The sequence below is a fragment of the Chiloscyllium punctatum genome, chromosome 25 (assembly GCF_047496795.1).
Source record: "Chiloscyllium punctatum isolate Juve2018m chromosome 25, sChiPun1.3, whole genome shotgun sequence".
NCBI lineage: Eukaryota > Metazoa > Chordata > Chondrichthyes > Orectolobiformes > Hemiscylliidae > Chiloscyllium > Chiloscyllium punctatum.
In genome coordinates, this window is record NC_092763.1 from 57,564,264 (window position 1) to 57,576,194 (window position 11,931).

The 11,931-nt window shown below is 46.1% G+C and overlaps 1 pseudogene; it reads left to right on the forward strand.

Moving 5' to 3' along the window:
* The first annotated feature begins 4,097 nt into the window (after nt 1-4,097).
* Nucleotides 4,098-4,216, forward strand: LOC140496108 (5S ribosomal RNA; annotated as a pseudogene).
* Nucleotides 4,217-11,931: the final 7,715 nt, after the last annotated feature.

The window sequence follows — 11,931 nt, forward strand, 5'->3', positions numbered from 1 at the left end:
TTGTTCCTTCAGCCTGTCTGACACTCACATCACCTGAACTAGATGGTTTGAGTTATAAGGAGAGGCAGGATGGGCTGGGACATTTTTTTTCTTGACACATAGAAGTGGAGGGGCGACCTTGTAGATATTTATAAAATCTTGAGGGGCATAGATAAGGTGAATAGCAATGGTCTTTTCTCCAGTGTGGGGGAATTCAAAATTAGATATTTTAAGGTGAGAGGGGAAAGACTTAAAAGGGACCTGAGCGATGACGTTTTCACACAGTCGTGTGTATATGGAATGAACTATCAGGGACAAGTATAATCACAACATTTAAAAGACATTAGGACAGGTACATGAATATAATAGAATATCCTTTATTGTCAAATGTCATCATGTACAGAGGACACTGAAAAGTTTATAATATTGCCCCATTTGGTCCCATCTTAGGTACAAAATACATACTTACAGATCTTAGATACAAAATACAGAAATAAAGGAAAAAATAGAGTAGGGGAAAAAACTTACATTATTTTTGGTTATTCACAGTATAAGTTAGGAAAATGAGAATAAATTTAAAAGGTGAGCATTTCAGTCTTTCAATAGATCAGTGCAGGGGGATTCCACACGTGGTCTGACCAGGCTCACAAGCTGCTGACTGGCCGCACCAATCCCCAGTCCAACAACTGTCTCCTCTCTGCTTGGCCCACAGCCCGCTGCCAGTGCCCAATCCACTCGGGGCCCTCAGTCCGCTGCCGGTGCCCACTGCGCTTGGGGCCCCCAGCCCGCTGCTAGTGCCCATTCCACTCAGGGCCCCCAGCCCACTGCCAGACCCCTCTCCGCTCGGGGCCCCCAGCCCACTGCCAGTCTCCACTCCGCTTGGGGCCCCCAGCCCGCTGCCAGTCTCCGCTCGGCTTGGGGCCCCCAGCCCGCTGCCAGTGCCCATTCCACTCAGGGCCTCCAGCCCGCTGCCAGTGCCCACTCCGCTCAGGGTACCCAGCCCACTGCCAGTCCCCACTCTGCTCAGGGTCCCCAGCCCGCTGCCAGTCCCCTCTCCGCTCGGCGCCCCCAGACCGCTGCCAGTGCCCAATCAGCTTGGGGCCCCCACTCAGCTGCCCATGCCCATTCCACTCAGGGCCTCCAGCCTGCTGCCAGTGCCCACTCCACTCGGGGCACCCAGCCCACTGCCAGTCCCCACTCTGCTCAGGGCCCCCAGCCCGCTGCCAGTCCCCTCTCCTCTCGGGGTCCCCAGACTGCTGCCAGTGCCCAATCAGCTTGGGGCCCCCATTCCACTGCCAGTGCCACTCCGCTCGGGGCACCCAGCCCACTGCCTGTCCCCACTCTGCTCAGGTCCCCCAGCCCGCTGCCAGTCCCCTCTCCGCTTGGGGCCTCCAGCCCGCTGCCAGTGCCCTGTCCACTCGAGACCCCCAACTTGCTGTCAGTCCCCACTCTGCTCGGGGCCCCCAGTCCGCTGCCAGTTCCCACTCCGTTCGGGGCCCCCAGCCCACTGCCAATCCCCATTCCGCTCAGGGCCCCCAGCCCGCTGCCAGAGCCCACTCCACTCACGGCCCTCAGCCCGCTGCCAGTCCCCTCTCCACTTGGGGCCCCCAGCCCACTGCCAGTGCCCTCTCCTCTTGGGACCCCCAGCCCACTGCCAGTGCCCTCTCCGCTTGGGACCCCCAGCCCACTGCCAGTACCCACTCCGCTCAGAGCCCCCAGCCCGCTCCAGTCCCCTCTCCGCATGAGGTCCCCAACGTGCTGCCAGTGCCCTCTCTGCTCAGGGCCCCCAGCCCGCTGCCAGTCCCCACTCCGCTCGGGTCCCCCAGCCCGCTGCCTGTGCCGTCTCTGCACGGGAACCCCAGCCTGCTGCCAGTCCCCATTCCGCTCGGGACCCCCAGCCCACTGCCAGTCCCCATTCCGCTCGGGACCCCCAGCCCACTGCCAGTCCCCACTCCGCTCGGGACCGCCAGCCTGATCTCCCTCAGGAGAGAACACCAAGAGGGGAAAAAGGAGGATAAAATGTGTAATAAAAAGAGCAGAGGAGTTCCAGTTGGATCATCCTACTCAGCTGCCATCTTGAGCAATGAATTGACATGACCAAGGACTGAGCTCAATTGGAGCTTCATAAAGGGGCAATGTTCTTTGTCTCTTCCCCACACCCTTAGTTCCTTTGCCTGAACTGGGAGAAAAGGAAATTGAAGAATAAAAGGTTTAGAGGGATACGGGCCAAATGCAGGAAAATAGAACTAGTTTAGTTTGGGAATGTGGCATGGACTGAAGGGTCAGTTTCCTGTTATATGACACCATGATTGTATCAATGCTACCTGGAGCTGAAGTGTCACAGCTTGGAATGCAGCAAACAGATTTTCTCCTCATTCTCACCCTCAAGTCTGCCCAACTGGCCCATTTTGCATTGTTTGTACAGGAAGGAATCAGTTTTCTGACATGCAAGACCTTTGGGGAAGTCTTGCCTCTTTACAGCTTCCTTTATAAAGACAAAAATATAACAACTAGATAAATAGAGGTCAAAAGGAGCAAATACTGGACGTATTCAGCATATCTGTCAGCATTTCTGAAAGGAATAGATGAGTAAATGTTTCAGATTGGCACAGTTCTTGCATAGCATACATTCCCCAAATCTAATAGGAATTGTGGATCAGATATACCTATGGTCCGCAGACTATTCCAGAGTCCTGACACTCAACTGAAAATCAATAATACCCAATTAGTTGACTTCTAGATGCAGAGGCAAAAGTGAGGACTGCAGATGCTGGAGATCAGAATCAAGATTAGAATGTGGTGCTGGAAAAGCACAGCAGGTCAGGCCCAAAATGTCGATTTTCCTGCTCCTCGGATGCTGCCTGACCTGCTGTGCATTTCCAGCACCACACTCTAATCTTCTAGGTTCAGAGCCTATTAAGGACAAAGGATTAACATTATGCTCCTACTTACATAGTCTGTCCCTTTTAGTGATTTTAATGAGGTCCTCCGAATGACTTCCCTGACTGGGGCAGTTAATGTAGTCCAATCATGGAGCCCTGACTAACAGATATAAACAGTAGTGTTCGCCTCCAGAATTTTAATTTTGTTTCTTTCAAAGATGTGAAAAGAAGGGCCCTGTATAGACTGCTGCTGCACACCGTCCACCTCTTCTCCCTCATCCACCGCCCGGACACGCCTTGGCGTGCCCATTTGCCACCGGGCGGTGGGGATCCCCAGTGGAGGGATCTCTATGCGGGAGTCCTCCCCCTTTCTCTCGGGGATCTGGGGTGGAGGGTGCTGCACGCAGCGGTCCCCTGCAACCGCAGATTGCAATGGTTCACGGACTCCCAGCCCAACTGCTTGTTCTGTGGTGCTGTGGAGTCCGTGGACCATGTACATATTGGGTGTGGGCGTTTGCACTCCCTTTTTGATTTTCTTAAAAACCTCCTCCTCTTCTTTTGGTTGCACTTCAGTCCCACGCTCCTGATCTTCGGGCACTCGGTACGGAGGAGGGAAAACAGGTCCGAAGACCTCCTCGTGGGTCTGCTCCTGGGCCTGGCCAAACTGGCCATCAACAGGTCCAGGCAGCGGGCCGTGGAGGGGTCGTTAGGGCCGACTGCCTGCCCCTCTTCCGGGGTTACGTTCGAGCCCGGGTGTCCTTGGAGAAGGAGCACGCGGTGTCCACCAACACCCTGGAGTCGTTCAGGGAGAGGTGGGCACTGCAGGGAGTGGAGTGCATTATTTCTCCCTCCAACTCTATTTTGATTTAGTCCCTACCCTCCCCTTCACTGTTTTGATCACACAGCATTGCCCTTTGATGTGAAGGGCAGTACTTGTCACTGGCCACTCGGGTGTTTTTCATATCTTCCTGGTGGTGGCAATTGAATAAAGATTCGTGCACTTTGTGTCTTTACTGTATCTCACATCCACACACACACACACCATGGGTGCTGGGGAAAAATAAGCACTACCGCAGTTAGGTGGTAGTGTGGGGGTTAAAATAAAAAATAATAGAAAAATGAAAAAAAATAAATAAACAGGATATTCTCAGACTCTGCTAATTGCTTTTGTGGTGTTCATTACATTCTACAGTTCATTTCGTGAGATGTACATAAAAAAAAATAAACAGCAGTGTTGCCTACGTCCACACTAGTCTGAAAATGCCCAATCTCATCTGATCTTGAAAACTAAGCAGACTCAGGCCTGGTTAGTACTTGGATGGGAGACCGCCTAGGAATGCCAGGTGCAGTCGGCTTTACTGAGAGCTGGATCAGTGTGTGTGCAAGGACTCTCCTCCTTGAAGGTGTCTGAGAGGAAGGGAAAACTGATTCTGGGACAAGAAAAAGAAATAAACAGCAGTGTTACTTCCCACGGGAGCCTGAGCCGCCTCCGCAATTTTCATTTTGTCCCTTTTAAGGATGTAAAAAGGCGGGCCCTGTATCGACTGCTGCTGTACACTGTTCACCTCTTCTTCCTCATCCACCGTCTGGACACACCTTGGCGTGCCCATTTGCCACCGGGCGGTGGGGATCCCCAGTGGAGGGATCTCTACGCGGGAGTCCTTCCCCTTTCTCTCGGGGATCTGGGGTGGAGGGTGCTGCACGCAGCAGTCCCCTGCAACCACAGATTGTGGTGGTTCACGGACTCCCAGCCCAACTGCTTGTTCTGTGGCGCTGTGGAGTCCGTGGACCATGTATATATTGGGTATGGGCATTTGCACTCCCTTTTTGATTTTCTCAAAAACCTCCTCCTCTACTTTTGGTTGCACTTCAGTCCCACGCTCCTGATCTTCGGGCACCCGGCACGGAGGAGGGAGAACAGCTCTGAAGACCTCCTTGTGGGTCTGCTCCTAGGCCTGGCCAAACAGACCATAAACAGGCCCAGGCAGCGGGCCGTGGAGGGGGTCGTTAGTGCCGCCTGCCTGCCCCTCTTCCGGGGTTACATTAGGGCCCGGGTGTCCTTGGAGAAGGAGCACGCGGTGTCCACCAACACCCTGGAATTGTTCAGGGAGAGGTGGGCGCTGCAGTGAGTGGAGTGCATTATTTCCCCCTCCAACTCTATTTTGATTTAATCCCTGCCCTCCCCTTCACTGTTTGATCACACAGCATTGCCCTTTGATGTGAAAGGCACTGCTTGTCACTGGCCACTTGGGTGTTTCCTTTTTTCCTGGTGGTGGAAATTGAATAAAGATTCGTACACCTTGTGTCTCTCACTGTGTTTCACACCTGCACACACACAACATGGGTGCTGGGGGGAAAAAATAAGCACTACCGCCTAAGAAAGAAGAAAAAAAACAAAAACAAAAAAACCGGAAGTGTCAGAGGTTCTGCTCATTCTGATGTCTTGCTCTGAGAAAGCCAGATCAGTGTCAAGCACTCCGCACATGTAAACAAAGGGTGACTTGGTGACAGGTTACTAGCTCTGTGGAGTTATTTCACCCCTCTTAGTATTTTAGCCAATCTTTTGGGAATCTTGTAAAGTGCACAATGGCCTCTAAATCTAATGGGTTTTTTTTCTGTAGGTTATTATAGGTTCTACAGTGTCATTTCCACTTGATTTTTGGACAGTGTCAATGATTAAAAATTAAACATAATGTGCCAGACTTTCTAAGGAGTGGCAATCACAGTCAGATTTCCTCTCACCCTCCTACGTTTTCCTATGAGGTCAGATTTATGCATTTCGAGCTGATCAAGACTCCGTCGGAAATGCAGGCACGTTCATATCCAGCAGTCATTCATAATGCAGTACAGTCAGGAGACGTTAAAGATTTCCATTCTTTTTCTTTGCAATGTTTGCTGCCTTCTGTGAAGTATAAATGTCCAGGAGCACAGACAGACACTTTCACAACTCTTATGAAAGGACAAATATGTAAGATAAGTATGGAGCTAGGGTGTCAGGCTACCAGGGGCAGAGTGCCATGTGGATAGAGTGCCAGCATGCAAGGTGAGTAGGGTGTCAACTGGGTGGATTTCCAGGTTTGTAGATTACCAGTTGAGTAGGCTGGCAAAACAGGAGGTGGGTAACTACTAGGTCATTGGGGGAGGATTTGGGTAGATTGGGGTAGTGCAGCATATATTAGGTCCAGCAAACTAGAAAGGGTGGTGTTGGGTCTGGTGAAAGTTTGATGGGTCCAGGAGAGAGGAGGCAGGGAAGAAGTGTCTGGGTTCATTACGGCAGTGTGAGCATTATCAATCAGGGTCTGGGCAGTGTAAGTAGGCTAGAGGAGGTGTTGTTGAGTGCAAATGATAAGTTGGAGGGTGTCATTTTAATAATTAGCCAGGAGTTGGATTGGATTTTTAATCTTCTAACATTTGTTGAGTAGCTATTAACTGCTGCAGAACCCTCCCAAGTCACTATGTGTTCAGAAGGGTTCCAGACACAGGGGCGTTTCCTATTGGAATCTTCAGTTTCAAGGAAATTCCCTTGGATTCTGATGCAATGGGGATTCCATAGAGTCTTACGTGCAACTCCGATTTTGGCCCTCACAGCCATTTTATCTGGCCATTGGACCATTATGTCAACAAATAATAGAGTCCCATTTAAGTTTTGTCCGCTGGGGAAATGATACCGATAATTAGGCAGGCACTAAATGGTGGGGACACAGCAACATGAATAAATTGACTTGTGCCTTCATACATTTACAGTGGCCTCAACAAACAGGGAAGTGTCGGAGAAAGGAAGATCCTGAAGACAGACACATCACTAAGAGTGCAAGAGAGAGGATGGCACAAAGATAGTCACATAATGGTGTGAGAAGGAAGAGGATCCGGAGACCCTCAATGTCAATTTTATCAAAAGCCTCCACCATTCACTCTATCTCACCTCGACCATCTTTCTCCTCACTAAAAACCAACATGCAATTACCAGAAACTCAGCTGAGGCTGTGAAAGCTCAGATGAATGTTCAACTCAATCAGACTTGTTCTAGTATTGCTAGCAAAACCTCTGACAATTTTTTTGTGCAGCAGTTCACTTAAATGTTACTTGAGAAATGCAGTCACTGTATTGAGAGAACTGTTTGTGTAGTGATGCTTGACCTTATGAAAATTTTAAATGAACAGTTTGGCATCTTATTAATTCACATACATGAGGGATATTTTCAACTGCTTGAACGATGAGTGTTAACCCAGTAAACTCTGCATCATTAATGTCGAGAAGAAAATTATCTTGCACTTGCATAATTAACTAGAGGTAATTGGTCAATCTCATCAAACTATTGGATTTTGCTTTCTTGCAAAGTTAAAATTGATTGCAAATAAATTCAGTCAGCAGCTGATGTAACATTGTGCCTTCATACATCTACAGTGGCCTTAACAAACAGGGAAGTGTCGGAGAAAGGAAGATCCTGAAGACAGGCACATCACTAAGAGTGCAAGAGAGAGGATGGCACAAAGATAGTCACATAATGGTGTGAGAAGGAAGAGGTCCTGAGACTGGGAACTTTCTAAGCAGAGACTGTCAGACCTGTGGGAGACACCACTGCTCTGGCAGCGAATAAAGTGATGGTGAGGATGAGGCTCAGGGCCTTCACTCGCTTTATTTGGAGCAGAGACAGCACTGCTGCCTCACAGCAACAGGGTCCCAGGTTCAATTCCAGCCTTGGGTGATTATCTGTGTGGCGTTTGCACATTCTCCCCATGTCTGCATGGGTTTCCTCCAGGTACTCTGGTTTCCTCCCACAGTCCAAAGATGAGCAGGTCAGGTGAATTGGCTATGCTAAATTACCCATAGTGTTAGGTGCATTAGTCGGAGAGAAATGGGTCTGGGTGGGTTACTCTTCAGACGGTCGGTGTGAACTGGTTGGGCAGAAGGGCCTGCTTCTACACTGTAGGGAATCTAATCTAAACCTGCGGGAGGTACCTCCACTAAGGACTACTTTGCAACTGTGCTGACTGTAACTGAACATCCAATACCATAGGAAAATGTTAAGAGCTTGGATTGGTGCAAAGCTGCTGTTAAGAATAAGTTTAAATAGCTTAAAAATACTTTAAAAAACTTTATCATGAAGAATTAGCTATTTGAATTTCTATAAGAAATGCTACTAAAAAGGAAATAAAGTTACAATAAGATTACGTAAAATAAAGTAATATAGTAAACCTGAAGGAAAAATACAAGTTAACATAAGTTAAGTAAAGTTACTAATGTGCCTTTTTGTAGTAATGTTATACTTATTCCATGGGTAACAAATAGGTTTTTCAAATTACAGGATAGTAGATCAGTTAATTCAAATGGAGTGTGCATGTTGCAGTATATGTGAGAGTTTGGACATACATGTATCCCAGGTAAAAGCATCTGTAGCAAGTGTCATCAGCTGCATAAGCTTGACCTTCTGGCATGTGAGCAATCCTAAAGCCTCTGTTGCGTACCCACATACAAAGGCCTATATGCACAGCACATTTAACGAAGGTGGTCACCACACATGTAAGGAGCATAGAGGGACTGATAACCACCAGGCAGTCCTGGGTAGGTGGTGCAGCAGTCCCCTGAGAAAATGCTGCTTACTAATAGTTGCAAAACTGCCTTTAGGTATGAGTGACAAGTATGATAGAACTATACACTGCATTTGAAAGTGAGGCAGTCATTTTAAACAGAAACAAGGGTGCTAAATTTGAATGGGGGAAATAATGAAGACATGAGCCATAAATTGGCTGAGGTGAATTAGGAAAATACAGTAAAAGGCATGACTGTCCATAGGCAATGCATAGTCCTTGAAAAATCATCACATGGTTTACATTAGCTACTCATTCATTCAGGATATAAAAATTCAAAAAGGATCAGCCAATTATTTATGACAAAAAAGTGAAGGATTATACAAAATTAAAAGAAAAGTCTTGCTAAACTGCCAGAAATATTAGTAAATCGTAGGATTACAATACTTTTTATAATTCAGCAAAGGGCTAAGAAACAAAGGAAAGACAATAAATCGTGAATGTATTCTAACAACAAAAATAAAAATGGGTTCTAAATACTGTTATAGGTTTGTTAGAAAAGAAGTTTGGCTCAGTCAAATGTGGGCCGATTACAGGTAGCATCAGGAGAATTATGATGGGGAATAGAGAAATGAGAGGGAAGCTAAATTATTATTTTTGCCCATTTTAACTGAAGAAGGTTTAAGAAACCTCTCAGAATTAGAGATCCAAGTAAGTAGGGAGAATGAGGAATTGAAAGAAATTAGTATTAGTGGGAAGTTTGGACTGAGGAAATGAATGGGAAATGAGAATTGATAAGTCCCCAGGATTTGATAGTCTACATCACAGAATGTTGAAGGAGGTGACTATCGAAATAATCAATGCATTGGTGATAATCTTCAAAACTTCTGTAAGTTCTGAAATGATTCCTGCAGATTCTAAACTAGCAAGTGTCACCCCACTTTTTAAGAAGTGAGTGAGGACAAAAACAGGGAATTATCGACCTTTTAGCCTTACATCAGTATTGAGAAAATCCTCAAATCTCTCTTAATGGATAGAATGATTGGGCACTTAAATAATGATGATTTGCTTGGGTAGTTTGCATAGATTTGTGAATGGAAAATTGTGCTTGATGAACTTGTTGGAATTATTTGAGGATGATGTGCAAACTTGATAGGAGACTGGATGGACAGAGTCTACATGAATTATCAGACAGCTTTTGAAAAGGTTCCCCCACAGGAAGTTGGTTGGTTGTATATTGAGGAAGGTGTAAAGTAGTTTCAGGAGGAGACAAGCAGGCTTGGTGAGTAGGCAAGACTATGGAATATACCACAAGAAAATGAGAGGTTGTCCACTTTAATAGGAGCAACATATTGCAGTGTATTTTTAAATATTAAGAAGTTGAAATTATAGAAGTACAAAAGGGGCCTATGCGTCCTTGTTGAGAAGAAACTGAAGGCCCATGTTTGCTTTTATTGACAGAGGATTTGAGTACAGGAATAATAAAGCTTTACTTTGCTTGTATAGAAGCTTGCTGAAAAAGTAGCTGAACTCTTGTGTGCAGTTTTATTTTCCTTATCTCTGGAAGGATATTATTGCCATTAGAGGGAGTGCAACAAAAGTTCACCAGACCTGTACCTGGATAGGTCCTATGTAGAGCTATTGGGCAACTTGGGGCTGTGTTCTCTCAATGTTTGAAAAAAGAGAGGTCATTTCATTGAAACCTACAAATACTTAGAGATAGGAAGGGTAGATGGAAGTAACATTTTTCCCCTGATTGAAGAGTCTAGAACTGGGGGAAACAATTTTAAAATAATTGGGATGCCACTTCTTGAGAAATGATTTTACTCAGAGGATGGCAAATCTTTGGAATTTTCTGCCCAGAGTAATTAACTTCAGTTTTTGAGCCTGTATAACATCAAGATTGGTAGATTTCTGATTACCCAATGCTGTAAAGGGTTATGATGATCGTACGGGTAAAAGGCATTGAAGAGTTCAATCAGACAGAATTATATAAATGGTGATGCAGGCCTACTCCTATTGATGTTCCTATGAATATTTCTAGGATCCTTCCAAAATAAATGACTTCATGTTGCTAAGGAGCACAGAGTTTCAGAATTGCAGATTCTTCAGTATGTACACTAAGATAGGCAATATAATTAATGCTGTATTTTTGGGTATAGTTTTGTTGTTCCATGTAAATTGCACGAGCAACAGTTTATGTAAAGATGAGAATGAGTGAGTGAAATCCACAAGAAATTTCCACTCCTCAAGGGAGATATATCCTTTTGGGTTATTTTCCTTACTTCTCTCCTTTTCTTAAAGAAACAACCTTTTACAGATGTTTTATGACACACCTCAACATCATCACGTGGGACTTACAACATGACCTTCAGTTAAGAGGTAGGGGAACTACTACTGTACCTCAGGTCCCCGCACTGTTTACTTTATACCTAGCTCTCTCATTCATGCACTTAGAACATAAAACAATACAATGCAGAACAGGCCCTTCGGCCCTTGATGTTGCGCCGACCTGTGAACTATTCTCAGCTCGTCCCCCTACACTATCCCATCATCATCCATGTGCTTATCCAAGGACTGTTTAAATCTCCCTAATGTGACTGAGTTGACTACATTAGCAGATAGGGCATTCCACGCCCTTACCACTGTCTGTGTAAAGAACCTGCCTCTGACATCTGTCTTAAATCTATCACCCCTCAGTTTGTAGTTATGCCCCCTCGTACAAGCTGACGTCATCATCCTCGGAAAAAGACTTCCACTGTCGACCCTATCTAAGCCTCTGATCATCTTGTATGTCTCTATCAAATCCCATCTGAGTCCTCTTCTTTCCAATGAGAACAGACCCAAGTCTGTCAGTCTTTCCTCATAAGACCTTCCCTCCAGCCGAGGCAACATCCTGGTAAGTTTCTTTTGCACCTTTTCCAATGCTTTCACATCCTTCCCGAAATATGGCGACCAGAACTGTACACAGTATTCCAAGTGTGGCTGCACTAGCATTTTGTACAGTTGCAGCATGATATTGCGGCTCCGGAAGTCAATCCCTCTACCACTAAAACCTAACACACCGTATGCCTTCTTAACAGCACTATCAACCTGGGTGGCAACTTTCAGGGATTCTGTGTACATGGATTCCAAGATCTCTCTGCACATCCACACTACCAAGAATCTTTCCATTTACCCAGTACTCTGCCTTCCTGTTATTCTTCCCAAAGTGCATCACCTCATATTCAGCTGCATTGAACTCCATTTGCCACCTCTCAGCCCAATTCTGCAATTTATCCAAGTCCCCCAGCAACCTGTACCATTCTTCCAAACTGTCCACTCCTTCACCGACTTTAGTGTCATCTGCAAATTTACTAATCCATCCATCTATGCCTGCATCTATGTCATTTATAAAAATGGCAAACAGCAGTAGTCCCAAAACACACCACTAGTAACTGCACTCCAGACTGAATATTTTCCATCAACCACCACTCGCTGCCTTCTTTCAGAAAGCCAGTTTCTAATCCAAACTACTAAATCACCCTCAATTCCATGCCTTT